Here is a 19,855-nt window from a genome sequence, read left to right on the forward strand (position 1 = left end):
TAAAAACTATCAAACCAACATTAGTGGGATGCACCAATGAAACCTGTTTTGCCAGCATAAGTTTGAGATCCCACTGTGCTAAACAAAAAAATCAGTTTGGAATTAAAAAAAAAAAAAGAATTAGTTTATAAATTGTGTTAGCATAGTAGGCAAAAATCAGGGATTTTGAATGCAATAGACCTGAATTGCAACCTCATTGTCTCTATTTTACTTCAGAATCTCAGGCCAAGTTGGCCTCTCTACACTTGAATTTTCTCAATTATAAAAGGGTGTCCAATTGACAAGGGGATATATGTATAATGGAATATTACTCAGCCATAAAAAGTGAAACACTGGTATTTGCAGCAATACAGAAGGAACAAGAGGATATTATGCTTAGTGAAATAAATCAAAGACAAATATATGATATCACTTACATGTGAAACCTGCAAAATTATTTAAGTGAATCTATATACAAAACAGAAATAGAGTTGTAGGAAAACAAACTTGTGATTACCAAAGGGGATGGGAGGCAGGAACAAATTGGGGGTATGGGATTAACATATATAAACTACTATACGTAAAAGAGACAAGCAACAAAGATCTACTGTATAGCACAGGGAACTATACCCACTACCTTATAATAACCTCTAACGGAATATAATCTGTACAATTACTGAGTCACTACGCTGTTCATCTGAAACTAACGCAATGTTGTAAATTACCTATGTTTCAATAAATAGCATCAGAGGTGATACTGAGTTACAGGGTTTCTTTGAAGAGTAACTGAAGTAGTTTATACAAAACAGTTAGCCTGACACCCAGTAAGTGCTCAGTGAATGTAGCTCCATGACGATGATGTTGCCCAGATTCATCCAAGATTGGGATGAGAAAAGAAAATCTCAACCTGAAAAGGGTCATGATACTGGTGAAGGCACATTTCCAGAGTGCAAAGCATCAGTCCATTAGGTGGAGTCCTACTTGCCCAATCATTTCCAATCATTATTCACCCAAAAGTCTCAAATTTCAAAAACGCCTATCAAGTGTTTAAAACCTGGTCCTGAATTTGCACCTGCAGGTCCAAAGGTCCAGGGGAACACACCTGAGCCAGGCTGTGCATGCTTGGCTGCTGATATCAGCCGAAGTCGATGGTGCAAGCGTGCGTGTTAATACATTTCATACATTAGAGATGTAAATTTTATTCTTCAAGCTGAAAGCCAGGTGATTAATTCTCATAGCATAGTGATCAATTGGTGCAGATGCTCCACCTGTATTAATGTTTGTTTTTGTACGCATTAGGAGCGGGAGCACACCAATAACACAGGTGTCTGACGCAGAGCTCTGCAATGTTGCCGTTAGCCGGCAAACATTGAGATCAGTACTTAGGCTGCACGTAGCACTGCCAATTTTTTCAATTAGACCCATTATTGATTTGATGAAAAAGCAAATTAAACATACCATGGTGGTATGTAAATCGGTTAGAGAGAGCATAAGGTTCTGGTACAAAGAAGGCATGAGCTGCAAGGCTTTCCTCAGCTGTAACTCATAAGGGGCTCTTGGCAGTTGCTGTCCTGTATGGGGTTTCTTGTGGCTTCCTTGGTGGCTCAGATAGTGAAGAATTCACCTCAAATTCAGGAGACCCGGGTTTGATCCCTGGGTCTGGAAGATGCCCTAGAGAAGGGGAATGGTTACCCACTCCAGTATTCTTGCCTGGGGAATCTCATGGACAGGGAAGCCTAGTAGGCTACAGTCCATGACATCAAAAAGAGTCAGACATGACTGAGCGATGAAGCACACACACATATACAGAGGGTTCCTGGAGCTACATGGGCTGGCTGGCAAGGCAACCACCTGGAAAGAGCAGAGCCGTGTTTTAAAAATTCACAACAGTTTTGCAGAAAGGAAAAGGGATGCTGGAAATCAACTAACTCTGAAAGGATACGGAGATAGGAAGGGTTGCAGAAGCAGCATAAAATGGTTTTCATCAACTGATGGTCCATTTTGCTCAGATGTACGGCCATCGAGAGTACATCCGGCAGGCATATATGTGAGACATTTAAGAAACTGATTTTGCTAATTCAAAATGTTGTCTTGACCACTACCTCAAGCTAGTGCATGTTTCCCTTGTCTCAAGTTGAAAGCTCCTGGCCTGTCTACGATCAGAGTTTGATCCAGCTCCTATAATTTCTTAAAATTTGAAAGAATGTTCTTCGTTGGTCAACGAATGATGTTCTCCAGTCCTGATAACAAATGGGACAAACGTACTAAAAATGAGCCTGTTTAACCTACTCTATTGTTTGCTTTTAATTCAAACCTTTCATTTTTATTTTATTTATTCATTTATTTTTGGCAGCATCACAGGACATGTGAGATTAGTTCCTCGACTAGGGATGGAACCCGTGTCCCCTGCAGTGGACCAACAAAGTCTTAACCACTGGACTGCCAGGAAGTCCCTACTCTATTGGTTTTATTAACAGAAGGAAGCTAATGCTTATCTCAAACTTCTTGATATCTCCCTAAACATGTATCTTCTCTAGATTTCTATACAAGAAGGCTTCAAGGCTTCTAGGAGCCTTCCCTGATTCCCAATGTTAAGAGTTGCCACCATGGTGTATCCCTAGTATGCTGCGCTGCTCCATCAATGCACTGAGAACACCATGCTATAACTGCCTGTTTGCTTACTTGTGACCTTCAAAAGATCCAACTTTTGACAACTGTGTGATTATCTCTACCCTGTTTACTTGTGTATTCCACCACCAAGCAAAGTGCTTAGCATGAAGGTACTCAACATTTTTACAATCAATATGTCACACAGACAAAATTCAATTTTGTTGACTTTAAATAAGAGATCTTATTAAATAATATTCCAGGGACTTCTGTGGTAGTTCAGTGAGTAAGACTCCATGCTTCCACTGAAAGGGGGCATGGGTTCGATCCCTGGTCTGGGAACTAGGATCCCACATGCCGCACAGCCTGGTGAAAATAAATTAATAACATTCCAAAGAGGTTGCTCTTCTCCTGGCAAATAATGGGGTCTGGTAGGCCAAAGGGTTGGCCTTGCCAAATCTTAAGCTCTAAGTTTCAATTATAAAGCCTGTGACAAATCTGCCAATATAAACTGGAATCTGTCAGTGATGACTGAAAATGCCACCAAAATAAGTAGCAGGTGAACCAAGGTCATGCAGATATGTTTTCCATATCTTATTTAGCAACTTTCACTGAGAAGGCAAATGACTTCTGCAGAGAAGAGAAAGAATCAAAGCAACATCAGTAACTGGATGAGGTTAATGACAAACACAAATCAGAGGAAGTGTTGAAAGTTTTAAATTCCACAAGATCAATGATTTAAAGGAGCTTTTTATATGAGCACTCATAAAAAGAGATTTAGACAAGAGAAAAATATTAGGAAAGGATGGAAATGTATGACCATTGCTTGCATTGGGATAAACAGAGCCAAGAGGGACTGAGAGGGATAGAGGGATCCTATATGTATGAGAAGAAAATTTCTGTGAATGAATGAATGAATGAATGAATAGGCAACTGTCACAGCTCATCGGAAGTCACTGAGCTGCTATGCAAGTATAATTAGGGGAAAGACAGTCAGATCAGATACTCCATCCAAACAATTTCATTAGCTATACTGTGAATACTGTCAATTATAACATGATGTGTATATATATGTGTGTGTTTGTGTGTGTGTATATACATGTGTGTGTGTCTATATATATGAAATCAGGCTTCCCAGGTGATGCTAGTGGTAAAGAATCCACCTGCCAATGCAGGAGACACAGGAGATACAGGTTCAGTATCTGGGTCGAGAAGATCCTTGGAGGAGGGCATGGCAACCCAATCCAATATTCTTGCCTAGAGAATCCCATGGACACAGGGTTGCAAAGACTCAGACAAGACTGAAGTGACTTAGCACAGCACAGCACATATATATAACCAGCATTTCTCTATGGCGCCCCAAATCAACACTCTTCTCAGGGCACTGCAAAGATGCACATCTCCACAAAGAATGGCTTAGGTGAAAAGAATACCTTGCCCAAACAAGAGAGGTTCTAAAAATGTGAAACTAAGAAAAATAAAGTTTTTGTTCACTTTTTCCCCCCGAGTGAAACTCTTCAAAGAGATGGTATAAGTCATCTGAAGAGTTCCTGGTTGCTTTTTGTTTTCCTTTATTTTTACACTTGTGGGTTCTTTTTTTTTTAATCGAAAATCGAGAAGATTGGAGCTGGCACGGCCATCAGTGTCTGACAGGAGAGAGCATATGTTTCCTGTCATACTGGCATCTGAGTGCAACAGCCGTTCGGAAGTCAGTGCAAGTCCTTACATCAAAGTTTGCTTGCCATTGTACGGACGTTGTTAGAAGTTGAAAAAAAGCAATGTCCATTTGAAGCTCGTCTGTGAACTTTGCATGAACCGCTAGGAATAATGTAGTGTGATGACAAGCCAGTTATACCTTCCACTAAATTTGCTGTCTGGAATGAACTGAAATAGTGTTTGGTTTGTGTAATTACGTCCATCTATCTTTATATTCCAGCGGCATATCGCAAATTGAAAATACTAAAAATTGACTGTTGGTTCTGATATTTAATGATTGCCAAAGACAAGACGATGATTTATTGGTTACTTACCGGTGTGACACATTTGCATCTTATTAGACGGAGATTACTATTCCTTAAAATGCGGACGAGGCCTGATCATGTCTGATGGATTGATTTGATTTGCAAATGTAATCAAACTAATAAGAGGGAAAAAATGAGCAATAATGCCTTGTTTTTCAACTGGCAATCACTCCCCTGCCAACAAGGCTGATATCCCTGACTAAGCAGCCTTTACACAGTCTTCCTGTCGCCTCAAATAAACAAAGGGATGCTAAGAGCTTGATAAGAGGATAACAAGCCAAGTATGGATGCAGCATGGAACCCACACCCCTGAACTGTGCTGCTGCAGGCGAGAACAAAAGTTAACAGCAGGAGATGCCACACGACCTTAACAATCTGGAGAAAAGCTCTCATCAGCTCTCTATGCCCAAATTCTTCTACCTCTTCAAAGTCAATGAAGAAGCTTTTCTTAAAGTGAAAAATACTGTCATATTCCCTCATGCAGTAAAGCAGGCCTCTATTCATAAAGAGACTGTTTCTGAGAGAGTTTAACCATGTAACATCCAAGTGGGTTTAGAACCACCACACGTACGTGGTTTGAAAACAGCATAAAAGCCCTGCTACACAGCCACTGACCCTCAGTTGAGACCCTACAGTATCACTGATATCAGAATACAGCAAGGGGTGCTACAGAGTGGGAAACTGCAATAAGGACCAGGAACACGGTTGATACCTGACTTCGATCATTCTCAAATCCTTTCTTCAAGCCTCTTGAGTACATGTAGGACAGAAAAACAAAAACCATGATCTCGGTGTGCTGCAAAGCAACCATTCTTAAGATGAAAATTCAAAAAGAGTTTTGATAATAGATCAACTATGCCTCATAGTCATCTACTAATGCCAGAGACAGTCTCGCTAGAACAGAACTTTAGTATAAGGGCTACCATAGAGTAGGCTTTCAATATACATTTTTGTTCAGTGCATGAGTGAATAGGCATTAGGTTGCTACAAAGATATATTACAAACAGTATCTTTGCTGGGGTGTTGAATATTACAAAGTGTGCAAAAAAGTCAAATTGAGTTTACAGAACTTATTGCCATATTCAGATCTCCAAAATTATCACACTTGATGTTTCAAAGATAACCACATCACCCATCCTCAGCCCACAGGAAATTTATTAAACCACAAGAACACAGCATGGTCAGATTCAAATTAAATAATAAATAATTCTATAGTAACTATATACAGTTGTCTTGGAAATTGGAATTAAACATACATGGCACACACAGAGATGTTAAAATCTAAAATCCTCACTGGGAATAATGGGTTGGATCACTGACTAGGCTAATTAGAATCCATGGATTATCCACAAGCTTATTTTAATCAAACGTTATATACCCATCTGCAAGAGACATTGTTTTCAAAGACAGCATCAGTGTCTGCATAGCAAGTATACTCAGAGATGGTCTATAAGTAAGGTGCACCTTGTGCATTCATGTTATTTTTCCTTATGTTATCCAGGCCTTTCGCTTTGCCTCAAGAACTTCCACCGAGAAACGCTTGGTCACCTTAAGCTACTGGCCATGTTTACCAACCTCAAGCTTCAGCAATGATTTCTCTCTACTATATACCCCTGCATGAAACAGAAAGATTCTAAGCTAAACCTTTAGATTGATAATCCTTCAGCTTATGACCTGATCTATCCAGATATTATATCCAGGCTATATTAAAGAATAACAAAAGAAAGATGGGCTTACTGCTTATACCATGGGGTCCACAGTTTTAAAAAATACACAGAAATAACTTTTCTATAATATTTTCATTACTGGTCTATCTTCAAGTCTATGTTGTCCATGTAAACATATGTATGCTTATAGGTGTGTGTGTGTGTGTGTGTGTGTGTGTGTGTGTTAGTCATTCAGTCATGTCTGACTCTGTGACCCCATGGACTGCAGCTCACCAGGCTCCTCTGTCCATGCAGATTCTCCAGGCAAAAATACTGGTGTGGGTGGCCATTCCCTTCTCCAGGGGATCTTCCTGACCCAGGAATCAAACTCATGTCTCCTGCATTGCAGGCAGATTCTTTACCATTTGAGCCACCAGGGAAACTCCTGTTTATATATAATGTGCTCTATACAGAGATTAGAAAAAACATTGAGGAGAACTTGCTAATATTTAATACCATGCATAAGAGTGTTTATATACTCTTTTCCAAAAAACTGGTGGTGACCATGATAAATATCAACAGTGTTCAACTGGGAGTTAAAAGACTGAGTTTTAGTCTCAACTATGTCCTGAGTAGCTTGTGACCTTGGGTAAGTCATTCAGTTTTCCTGATCTTAAACACTTTTATCTGTAAGTGAATACGCAAGTAAAGGAATTTAACATTTAATGAACACTTAACAATTAAAATATTGGATTGGGCACTTTACAGTACATTAATGCCTTGATTTGCCCTAGCACCCTATAAGGAGAAGGCAATGGCACCCCACTCCAGCACTCTTGCCTGGAAAATCCCACGGACGGAGGAGCCTGGTGGGCTGCAGTCCACGGGGTCGCTAAGAGTCGGACACGACTGAGGGGTCGCTAAGAGTCGGACACGACTGAGGACTTCACTTTCACTTTTCACTTTCATGCATTGGAGAAGGAAATGGCAACACACTCCAGTGTTCTTGCCTGGAGATCCCAGGAATGGGGGAGCCTCATGGGCTGCTGTCTATGGGGTCACACAGAGTCAGACACGACTGAAGTGACTTAGCAGCAGCAGCAGCACCCTATAAAGTTGGTTGCTCTATCATTATAACCCCCATCTTATACATAAGCAAACTGAGCTCCTGGCAGGTAGCAAATACAGATATTTTATATCTAACTCCAAACTGCAATACAGTATTTTCTCTTAAAATGGAAAGTTCTAGCAAATGATCTCTAAGGTTTATTCCAGTTCTACCAACCAAGAACTGATTTTTTAAGAGATCTCTCTTTGATATCATTACATTATATTTTTTTAAAAGAGTGTCACAGAACTTTCCTCTAGGCATTTTTCTGAATAAGCAAGCACATTTTTTTAAACTTTGGAAAAGTCTATCATATAGCACTCTGCTTCAGCATCATAGCTGTTCACAGATATAAATCTGAAATGTTTGAGTACAGATTCCGTGTTTTTCCACAAAAGATTAATTTGACTAACATGCACAGTTGAAAGGACCTTTGGGAGGGTATTTCTCTCTTACATTTATAAATCTGCATTGCAGACACCCTGCCACTGGGTTCTGCTAGGACACAGAAAATGACAAGAAGACACTCTGGTTGGGAGGGGAGTTTGGGGGATAATGGATACCTGTGTGTGTATGGCTGGGTCCCTTCACTGTTCACCTGAAACCAGTCGCGTCCGACTCTTTGTGATCCCATGCTGTAGCCTGCCAGGTTTCTCTGTCCGCGGAATTCTCCAGGCAAGAATACTGGAGTGGGTTGCCATTCCCTTCTCCAGATTAACTGGCTATGCTGCTAAGTCGCTTCAGTCGTGTCCGACTCTGCGACCCCATAGATGGCAGCCCACCAGGCTTCCCCGTCCCTGGGATTCGCAAGGCAATTGCACTGGAGTGGGTTGCCATTTCCTTCCCCAATGCATGAAAGTGAAGTCGCTCAGTCGTGTCTGACTCTTCGCAACCCCATGGACTGCAGCCTACCAGGCTCCTCCATCCATGGGATTTTCCAGGCAAGAGTACCGGAGGGGGGTGCCATTGCCTTCTCCTAACTGGCTATACCCCAGTGTAAAATAAAAAAGTTTTTATAATCACAAGAATAAGTACAGCTGGAGTATTTTCCCCCCTCAAGTGCTGACCACATCAGGAGGAGTCAGTCCTTCCATGAACCCCCAGTGGCTCCTTCTCCCTTACTCCCTCCTCAGCCCAGGCCACCATGTGTCCTGCCACAAACATGCTGACTGGCGGCGGGGCCCCACACGTCAGGTAATTAATCCTTCCCTAATGTAGGTTAAGCAGGTGTGAAGCCCCCTTCATACCCAGAGGAGGGGGCTACTCTTCAGAGACACCCCTGAGGTACGGTGCTTAATTGGGCTCCGATGACTCTCTCAATTCATACAGGCCATGCTGCTGACCTGGACGCCCAGTCATCCACTGGCTTAATCTGAACCCAGTGGAAGAAGCTGGTCCTTTCCCCTTCTTGATTTTGTAATATTAACTATATGCAGTGAGGACTTAATTGCCCATTCAGGCAACAGAAATATAATTTTCTTATTGGAAGCAAAGTTATGTGATTAATGGAGACACATAAAATTGCGGGATGAACTAAGCTGCATTGACTCTAGTGCTTAGAATTAACAAGAGGTGGTATTTATCCATTATATTTTTCTCTTTAACTAAATTACAATGCATTAGTAATTTTAAGTCATATAATGATAACACTGAACTGCACATTAAGAGATTCAAGTATAAAATGAATGCTGAATACCCCCTTTGACTTGGGGCTTGTACACTTTGTACATCATTCCTGATTCTTGCTGGAGGGAAAAAATATATATAACCTGAGAAAAATAAAAGTGGTTGATTGTTTCAGAGAAAAACTATAGTATTTTTTTTTTTCTGGCAAAACAGAACATTTTTCTTAAGATAAATATTAAGGTGTTTACAAACAAATGGACATATAATGTCTGTTTATCATATACCATAAACTTATTAGAAAATTTGGTCAATTAAAGTGATTTTGGGACTTGCCTGGTGGCTCGGCTGGTAAAGAATCTGCTTGCAATGCAGGAAACCTGAGTTCAGTCCCTAGGCTGGGAAGATCCCTTGGAGAAGGGAATGGCTACCCACTGCAGTATTCTGGCCTGAAGAATTTCACGGACTGTACAGTGATGGGGTTGCAAAGAGCTGGACACGACTGAGCGACTTTCACTTTCACAGTGATTTTGGCTGGTTAAATACATTCTTCTAGCTGGATTCTTGTAATGAAGAGTTGTTTATGATGGCTGAAAAGTGGCCTGAATTGGGAAGGAAGCCATGGGTTGGGAAGATCCCTGGAGAAAGGAATAGCTACCCATTCCAGTATTCTTGCCTTGAGAATTCCATGGACAGAGGAGCTTGGTGGGCTACAGTCCATAAGGTCGCAAAGAGTCAGATACGACTGAGTGACTAACATTTTCACTTTCCAGCTTTTAGGGAAATCATAAGCGTACAGTTATGTTTGATATTATCTGATTGGTAAAATACCGCTGATATGGATAGTGTGGCTGACTTCGTCCACGTGTGTGTGCACTCAGTCGCTCAGTCACGTCCAACTCTGTGACCCCATGGGCTGTAGCCCACCAGGCTCCTCTGTCCACGGGATTTCCTAGGCAAGAATCCTAGAGTGGGTTGCCATTTCCTTCTCCAGGGAATCTTTCCAACTCAGGAATCGAACCTGTGTCTCCTGCAATGGGGGGCAGATTCTTTACCACTGAGACACCCAAAAAGTCCCACTTTGGACATACATGGGTTGACAATCAGAGAAAAGAGAATAATGAAAAAGTATAGTTAAAGGGAGGACAGTGCCTTGACTGTGTGGACCCTGACTTTGGTTAATAAGGAAAATTCATATGGAAGAGGAAAAGGTAACTGAACAGCAAATGCTAGTGGCCAATTTCCCCTCCCTCTTCTTGTCCCACCTCCCTGATAACCCCTCAGCAAAGGCTATCCAACAGTCTAGGAAATCACAATATCAGAAGTACTCCTGGGACGTCCCTGGTGGTCCAGTAGTTAAGATTCCACACTTCTACTGCAAGGGGCATGGGCTCCACTCTGGTCAGGAACTGAGATCTGGCAAGTCCCATGGAGGCCAAAGGAAGGAATACACCCTGACACTCCTCGCACCGTTCATTCTTCCCCAAATGCCCGCAGTGCGTCCAGTTCAATTCTCTTTCCTCTTAACTTCATCCACATCAACACCATTTCCTTTCACACATCAAAACCGCACTTTGCATCTTGATCCTGAAGCTCACTTATTCACCAGAGCTTGGTCTAACAAGGGAGCACGCTGACTTAGTCACTTAAGAAACACAGCCAAGGTGGGCACTCTTGGGAAAAAGATACACAGAAGCCCACAGTTATCTGGCTTGTAGCTTGTGAACCAAAATTATTTTTAATTCTCTTTCAGGTCAGTTCAGTTCAGTCACTCAGTTGTGTCTGACTCTTTGTGATCCCATGGACTGCAGCACACCAGGCCTCCCTGTCCATCACCAACTCCCGGAGTTTACTCAAACTCGTGTCCATTGAGTCAGTGATGCCATCCAATCATCTCATTCTCTGTCGTCCCCTTCTCTTACCACCTTCAGTCTTTCCCAATATTAGGGTCTTTTCACATGAGTCAGTTCTTTGCATGAGGTGGCCAAAGTATTGGAATTTCAGGGTGATGCAAAAGCTCCATTCCTTACCCACCCCAGTGCACGTGTGCACGCACACACGCGCACACACACACGCGCGCACACACACACACACAACTATATAGCATTCACACTTTCAAATTAACCATTCCACTTTATGTGGATGATGTGACTATTCCTTCTTCCAAAGTATTTAGGCTGTGTCCTAGCTTTCATAAACTCATTAGGTATAGGCAATCTTGGATTGCATAGCTATTTTTATCTAAAAAATATAACACACTGTACCAGAAGTTCTGAGTTTAGCTGAGTAATACATACACCCTCTTTCAAAAAGAAAACTCAGCAGTTATTTTATTTTATTTTTTTTAAGAAACCTCTTTTCTGTGAGTTTAAAAAAGTGCTTTCAAATTACTCGGCGTTCTACAGAAAACTGTTTCTCTGATGCTTGAAGTCTCCAACTGCCTCACAATTTATATCTCTTTTCTCTGCTCTTTGTTTTTCAGCCATTTTCCCTGAATGTCAAAGTCAATTTAGTGCATTTCACTTTGCTGAATAAATCAGAGGCGAAATCCTTGCTAAAAGTGAAAATTTGATTTGCTAAAAGGAGCTTAGGGCAACTATTAATCAATATATCCAGAGTGCCAAAGCCAAGGCCACTATAGACATGCATTCATTTGGAGATTGGCTGAGGCAGACCAAGGGGGACGCAGGGGAAAACGTGTGACCAGCCCCCAGGAGGGAGGTGGGATTAGGGGTGGGGAGAGGGGTCACAGAGGAGCATAGGGAGAAACAGAAACACGCCAGCATCATGTTCAGACTTCTCCCTTCAATTCTTCTTTTAGAAGTGGAGAAAGATTCTAATGACGCATTTAAGCATATATGGGTTATGCTAACTACACTAGCTTCCATGCAACAATTTTTTCACAAGACACAAAAGTCTTTCTCTCTAGAACTCATCAAGCAGTCTTGAGAAGAACCTAAAAGCAACAGCTTTATAAACAAACAGAATTCCAGAATAGAAATGAGTTGGGTCAGATCTATAGGATGTCAATACTTTGATAACACTCAGGCTTCTGATACACAATAAAGTGGAGGACAGGACTCATCCTGTACCTTATCATTCAAAAGAGCTTCACAATTACAATTACTTGCCTGAAAAGGATACCATATTTTAGGATATGATGCATAGAGAAATCTTCAAGCTAGTGAATCTGAACAGAGTCAAGGAGGGAGAGCCTTCATTTTAGCAACCAATCACTTAAAAACTTTTCCAACTATTCAGCTGAGCAGCTACTCAGCGATCACTTGGTTTCATTAAAATTTGTGATCAGGGATATAAAGGGGACACTGTCAATCAAACACCTTGGTTTTGACTGATTTTAAAGGTGTGTCATGCATTTCCTCTTCAATTATTTTCATTCTCCTTTCATTTTATAAAATAATAGACAAAATTTAAAGATAAGGCAAACATGTTACATTTGCCTAAACTTACTATGAAGGGCAGGTAGATAATCTGGAACAAATGACAAAAGAAAAGTATGGGAAAGTAGATGAAGAGGGGTGAGAAGGGCCTAATGAAGCTATTGGTAAAAAGTGATTTAAGCTAAATAGTCTATGAGTTCTAGTAACATTACTAACAGTGTGAAGCAAACCTCCTGACTTAAGAGTTTGCTCATCTATAAAGTGAAGGTAATAAGAATTACATTATGATATGTAAAATTAGATAGCCAGTGGGAATTTGCTGTATGACGCAGGGAGCTCAAATTCGGTGTTCCATGACAACCTAGAGGGGTGGGATGGGATGGGATGGGAGGTCGGAGGGAGGTTCAAAAGGGAGGGGACATATGTATATCTACGGCTGATTCATGTTGATATACGGCAGAAACTAACACAATATTATAAAGTAATTATCCTCCAATTAAAGACAAATAATTTTTAAAAAAGAATTAAACTGCCAAACTGTTGTAGACAACAAATAAAATTTCATACGCATGCTTTGTAAATAATAATAAACTATATAGATATTAGTTATTTTTGTGTTGAAAGCTTTTTACACATGCTTTAGTCACTCAGTCACATCCAAATCTTTGTGACCCCAGGGATTACAGTCAGCCAGGTTCCTTTGTCCATGGAATTCTCCAGGCAAGAATACTGGAGTGGGTTGCCATTCCCTTCTCTAGGGGATCTTCCTGATCCAGGGATTGAACCTGTGTCTCCTGTACTGAGGCAGATGCTTTAACATCTGAGCCATCAGGGAAGACCACTGACAGCTTAATCTCACAAGCAAAAGGATAATCACATTTTAGTGCACATGTGTATACACAAAAATTTCTGTAGACACAGACCCATGATTCAGGGTAGAGATCAGGTCACTTGTATCTTTCATAACCCTCACAGTACCTAGCATAGTACTAAGTCCATAGCAGACCCTCAAAAGCTTAAACTGTATTCATGACTGCTATGAAATTATGATCCTTCTTTGATCAGAGGTACATGATGGCATGACTACGGGTGGACATGCAGAGTTTGGGGGACACCTAGTAATGCTCACAGAGGCCATGTGAGCACAGGTCATTAAGCATGGTGACTGCACCGTACGTTCGGTCACAAACAAAGGCACTGAACGAGGAGGAGAGGTCTCTGAGCATCTTTAACGACATACGAGGTGTCTCAGGAACTGAGCGTCTGGGAAACCTCAAAACTTCTTTATTGGTATTTCTCCTTTATAGCGAGGGGAGCGGCAGAAAATGAACAAATCTCTAGGGGACATTGCAGATGATTTTATTCACAACAGTTTTCAACTTGTTCCTTTCTCCTTATCACAATTGTGACTTCTGGAACTGATAAACACAGCTATTTTAGGTTTGGCTGAGGAGGACAAAGTAGATTATTTGAAGCTGATGGTCCTGCTCACCGAGGATAGCATGATGACAATATCCATACAGTGATCCTCTTGGTTAAATAACCTCTCCCTCCCTTTCTACTATAATGGATGTTTGCCCTGAATATTTTTTGAAATAGCTCTTATGAATACTAACTTTTTGGATAACTTGCCTCTAATTACAATAAAATGACAATCTATGTGCAGTCTCTTAGATAATAAAATGAAAACTGAATATTTTACGTTTAGATCATGCTTTATAATGTGCAAATTAACTATGCATATGTAATTTGCATGTGTATTCTTTTCCTCATTTGATTTTCACAAAATAACTAATGGTTGGACCAGTTATACAACTTACAAAATAGTACTCAACTATATACATCTCAGGTTTTCTGATTTTACTTTCAGAATTATTCTACCTTTTATAAACCACAACTACAGGTACACAAGTTTACAACTACCAGGTGCATTAAATATAACTTCTGATTATCTGATAATTGAATTTAGCTATACTTTAAGTAGTCTTATTAAGTGCCAGAACAGTGGATCTTCAATGTAAAATTTTTCTACTTAACTTAAAAGACTCAATGACTTCACAGTGCAGAAATCACTGTTACATGCATATAAGAAATATTAACCCTAAGAAAAGAGCTGTAATCAGTTTAATTCACTCACAGCAAAGTAGAAATCACATGTAAATTCAGTTACAGAATGGGGTGGAGGGCAGAGCCTCAGAGCCAATTAACAGTTTCATGCTATGAATATTTTTAATCAACAATATATTTTTCAAGTGCCAATGCTATAGATCCAAAACAGCATATTAGGTCCTTTTTATATATAACATAGGGGCTTCCCTGGTGGCTCAGAGGGTTTGGATCCTTGGGTCAGGAAGATCCCCTGGAAAAGAAAATGGCAACCCACTCCAGTATTCTTACCTGGAAAATCCCATGGACGGAGGAGCCTGGCAGGCTATAGTCCACGGGGTCACAGAGAGTAAGACATGACTGAAGGACTAACACACAACACAACTCCCAGGTGCCTCAGTGGCAAACAATCCGCCTGCCAATGCAGGAGACTCAGGTTCGATCCCTGTGTCAGGAAGATCCCCTGGAGAAGAAAACAGCAACCCACTCCAGCTTTTGCCTAGGAAATCCCATGGACAGAGGAGCCCCGAGGGTGCATTTGGTCACAAACAAAGGCACTGAATGATGAGGAGAGGTCTCTGAGAGCATCTTTATGGTCTATGGGGTCACAAAAGAGTCAGACACGACTTAATGACTAAAACACCAATATATAACATAACTCTCTTAGTCAACTATGCCATTTCTTGCATATGAAACCATGATCACATACACATATACATGAAACATACTGCTGTTATGGATGGAAACATAAGTTTACAGTAATTATTTTCTTCACAGTATATGTGCTTTTTCATATCAAAAGCATGTACTGGTGCTAAGCAGTTTAAGATAAATAACAGGCATTTGAAAAACAAAACCTTCACAACTTTGTCTGGGGGATGATATAATCTTCAAAATTTGTCTCAACATAAAATGCACTAGGACAATAAACATTTCTTTAAAAAGTATCATTTTCAAAATGCTTTTGTGTATTCTCTCACAAGATTTATATCCTAGGGTAGAAATAGTTCATTCACTTTCTTTAGAGATTTCTTTCATTTATAGAAAACGCTAAATACTTTTATTGAGAAAACGATTAAAAAAACCTCAATGAGCAATTTTAATACATTTTCCTAAGTAAATAAATGTTTTTATAAACAATGTTTCAGAGTAAATGGAGAATACTGGTTTCTATACTTGAGATTTCTGTTTCTTCATGAATAAACAACTATATGTAAAGAGTGTGGTATCACATATCTTCCTAGCGTGGCTTGCTTTTCGGGCTTAATATTTCCTGCCTTCGTTTGGTATGAAGAAAAATTACAGGTTTTTTCCTTTCCTGTTTAATGCCATTATATAGACACTATTTTAAAAATGTGACTAAGAGGCCCCACACTTAAACAGAGTCCTCCTTCTTTAGCAAGTAATTGTTTAACCTGTCATGTTAAAATTAAACAAGTCTACCTGACAATTGGCCATACTTGATAAAGGGACCAAAAAAAAGCTTCTAACATACATTCATTCACTTAATTGTTCAAATACCTTTCTCTTCTTTTAAAGTAATCCATCTGGCAAGATCCATAAATATATTTAAGCCACTTATATAGGTCAGCTAATATGGGTGATGCTTTTTTAAGCACCATCTGACGAAGCACATTCTGCATTCCACTAACAAAGTTACAGTACAAAATAATATTTTAATCAAGCCCAAAGAACAATAATAGATCTGACTGCTGCGCTGATAATCGTCTTATCACACCGTGTGAAACCTAGCTCTAATATTTGACGGAGCCTCCATTACTTGGCAGCCCATTCTAAAAAAGGCCAACAATGGAGAGAGAATGAAGTGGAGTGTGCAAGACCTCCATATCTACATAAAAGAGATTAGAGGCGACAGCGTTCCATTTTACAGCTCAATCATATTGTGTTAGCATGCGCTTATCCGAGCGCGGACGAAATTGAAAGAGAAATAAAAAAGAGTCAGGCAGATAGGAACCAGAAAAGCGAGGCCTGAGCAATTTCCAAGGATATAAAAGGATGCTAATGGCGGGGCCCTGTCATTCTTAAAAAGGGCTATTAGGGCACCATCATCTGTTCTGGTGCCCTTATGCTCCTTCAACTAAAGTCAAGCATTTTCTAAAGCCCTTCTGATCTTTTTGCTTCTAGAGATAAAGTATGGTCATGTTTCAGAACAACACACTTTCCATTTATGTGATTTATAAAGTAAGTCAACTAATTCTATTTACTGATTAAAAAAACAAAAACCACTCCCTATGTATTTTTCTTTAATATTTGCTTTTGTTGAATTTGTCACTTTTTACAGAGCAAAACAAGTATATGAAAATACTTTCCCAGCAGCGCAGAAAGGCTGTGATGTTATCTGAGATGCTAAACTTAATTTTGAAAAAACGTGTGGGACTCTTTACGTGTGTGAGAGTCGCATACAGAGAGCAAAGGCTTGGATGTTAGTATATTCTAAAAAAAGGTTTCACTTAATTTTCACATAAGCATTAAAAACATAACAGTTTTGAAGTGAAATTTCAGTTCTGATTTGGCTTTAATTCCAGCTCTGACCCCAGTTATCAGGACTAGGTCATGGTATCAAAAACACATTTTTACTTTTATTGAGGCAGAAATGGGACCTCAGTCTTTATATTCTCTTAGGTGTTACCCTCCCATCCCACATTGCACGCTGCCACTGTGCCCAGGCAGCCTGAACCCGGCTTGCATACAGAGCAGCAAGCTCGAATCACAGCATCTTTCTCTTCCACCTCAAAACACTGCCTGGCACACTTAGTGTTAGCATTTCAGTGAATGCGTGGTTTGCTAATCCCTCTCTGAAAAGCCAAGAGACTCCTTGCAATCATTTAAAACACCCTCCGGGTATCACGAAAACCAGAGCTGTGAATCATCAGTGCACAGCAACCTCCTCTGGCATTTGCTGGGCAGAGAGACTCACGTCAGCCCCCACCAATTCTAAGCCTCCGCTTAAGTCTGAACACATAATCGTACAGCAATTGTTTCCACCACTGGAAATGCTGTTACTCATAGTTATTTAAAGTTACTGTCTTCACAGAAGTCACCAGAGCCCCTTTACTGTGACAAGTTCCTCCGTAAGCTGACATTTCTACTTAGATACACAACTGGACCCACAAATTTATCACCAACTTTTCCTGACCAGAGAGCATCAGCAGGCATTGTTGACTTCTTGGTTGTCTTTATGGAATGTCTGCACAGTATCAAAATACGGGCTTAGTAATTTTAGGAGAACTGGGGCAGAATTCTCTGAAAGAATGGATGGTATGGTGTCAGAATGACATATCCTTTGATGCCACTGTTATGAATAATGGTAACATTATTGCTAGTATTTTGAACTAACTCTCTCAAAGGTGATCAACTGGGGAACTAAAATACACAGATTCTACTCCAGGAAGCAATGATGAATATGGGCTTTGAAGACTCTGGACACATTTGTGAACCTTTGGAAGTGCTTTTATTAATACCTCCTTCTGCCCCAGATCTCCATATCTTTGAATTAAGGAAAATAATATCTAATTCCTGGATTAGAACAATGATTCTCAACTGGGGAAGAAGGGGTTGATTTTGCCCCCTCAAGAGGATATCTGGCAATGTCTGAAGACATTTTTGTTTGTCATAACTCAAAGGTACCAGAGGATAGTAGAGGGTAGAGACCAAAGATGCTGCTAAATTCCCTACAAGGAACAGGACAGCCCCTACAACAAAGGGTTACCTGGTTCCAAACAACAATTGTGTCAAGACTGAGAAACCCTGGCTTAGAATAATGCTAGTTTGAATTTGTGACAATATATGTGTGTGTATATATAAATACTGGAGGAGGAAATGGCAAGCCATTCCAGTATTCTTGCCGGGAGAATCCCATGGACAGGGGAGCCTGGCGGGCTACAGTCCATGGGGTTGCAAAGAGTCAGACACAACTGAAGCGACTTAGCAGCAGTAACAGCAGATATAAATATAAATGATATACTATATATTGCTTATTGTTAAAAGTATATGTCGACTCTTCAACAAATCTGAGTTGTGTTTCTTTCTAAATCCCTTCAGTAACACTTTCTTTCAAAATAAGTTTTCATACGATTGTTTAGGCAAATTCCAGCTTTTTCCCCTGCTACCATTCCCAATGTCTTTTAGCATATCCTATTTTTTCTTTTTTTTGCTTTTCCTGAAAATCTGTCAGCTGTGATCATAATCCAAACGCAAACCAACCATCCACACGATCAAATTTTCATCTTTCTTTTAGATGTATTGACCCTTGTGGAGGTATCTGCTACAGACCACACTCCAGCTCACCTATTTAACTAGTCTTGACCCAATTTGGGGTGCTTTATTAGCAAACAGTGTAAGACAAAGTAGCTGGTATAATACAGAGTGATGTTTAAATTAGTTTACAATTTGCTTGGCCTCATCTAGAACTGCAGCGAACAAAGCCATTCAGAAATGTCAGCTGTGTTCCCAAGCACTGTAACAAATTGTCGCCTGAACGCTGCACACCTAATGACTTCAAATTAGCTTCACTGCGATATCGCCTGACAGTTCGTTACGACTGTTAGCAACATAGCTGGCGTATCATGACCAATAAATTGGTTTCAGTGTGGGCTGGGAAAGGGACTTCCATCAATTTGATTAAAGAAATTACTGTAGCATTCAAAGCATAAAGACAAACTAGTTTAAGGAGACAGAAATAAGTTCACTCTACCAAAGAAACATGGCTCATCATCCAAAAAATTTGTGTGTAAACTATTTGAAGATCAGAGTTCAAACAGACAATAATTCAAGTAGACAACTAAAATTTTTAAACCTTGTGATCAGGTAATATATTCACTGATCTAACGATGGGTCTAGAAAGAAAAGCCATTGGATATTTTAAAATACTACTCTTAAGTTATCATAACAGAAAATTTATGATGTTAGTTTAACATTTATTTTTGTAATTTATATAAATTCATGGTAAATATCTCATTGTAAACCAAAGCAATGAGCAAATATGAAAAGCAATTCACTATAAATCGCACTACAAATGCAAAATGAGTGATTTTTGAAAGGAAAAATGGGATCTAGACTACTCTTGATAAAAACATTTTTTAAAGTGAAAAGAAAAAAACCGAAGTATTTTCTTAGACTCAAACAGACTTTAAAAGGAGTAAAAATATTTTAACAAGTTATATTCTATTTATCTGAGGTCGGCAATAATAGTACCTTCGTGTGTGAAAAAAATAATGAACAAGCATTCAAGATGGTATAGCTATAAAAAGATTTATGATTCTATTAGGATAGGAAAGCTCTAAATTAAGTATGACAAAGACAAATGAAAGGTTTAAGAAAAGTCCTAATGAACAGGATTTCCCT

The 19,855-nt window shown here is 39.8% G+C and overlaps 1 protein-coding gene across 29 annotated transcripts in view; it reads right to left on the reverse strand.

Moving 5' to 3' along the window:
- ESRRG (estrogen related receptor gamma) overlaps positions 1-19,855 on the reverse strand; it is a 696,316-nt gene that overhangs the window by 47,238 nt on the left and 629,223 nt on the right. The gene's annotated exons all lie outside the window — the stretch shown is intronic.

The sequence above is a fragment of the Ovis canadensis genome, chromosome 12 (assembly GCF_042477335.2).
Source record: "Ovis canadensis isolate MfBH-ARS-UI-01 breed Bighorn chromosome 12, ARS-UI_OviCan_v2, whole genome shotgun sequence".
Classification (NCBI taxonomy): domain Eukaryota; kingdom Metazoa; phylum Chordata; class Mammalia; order Artiodactyla; family Bovidae; genus Ovis; species Ovis canadensis.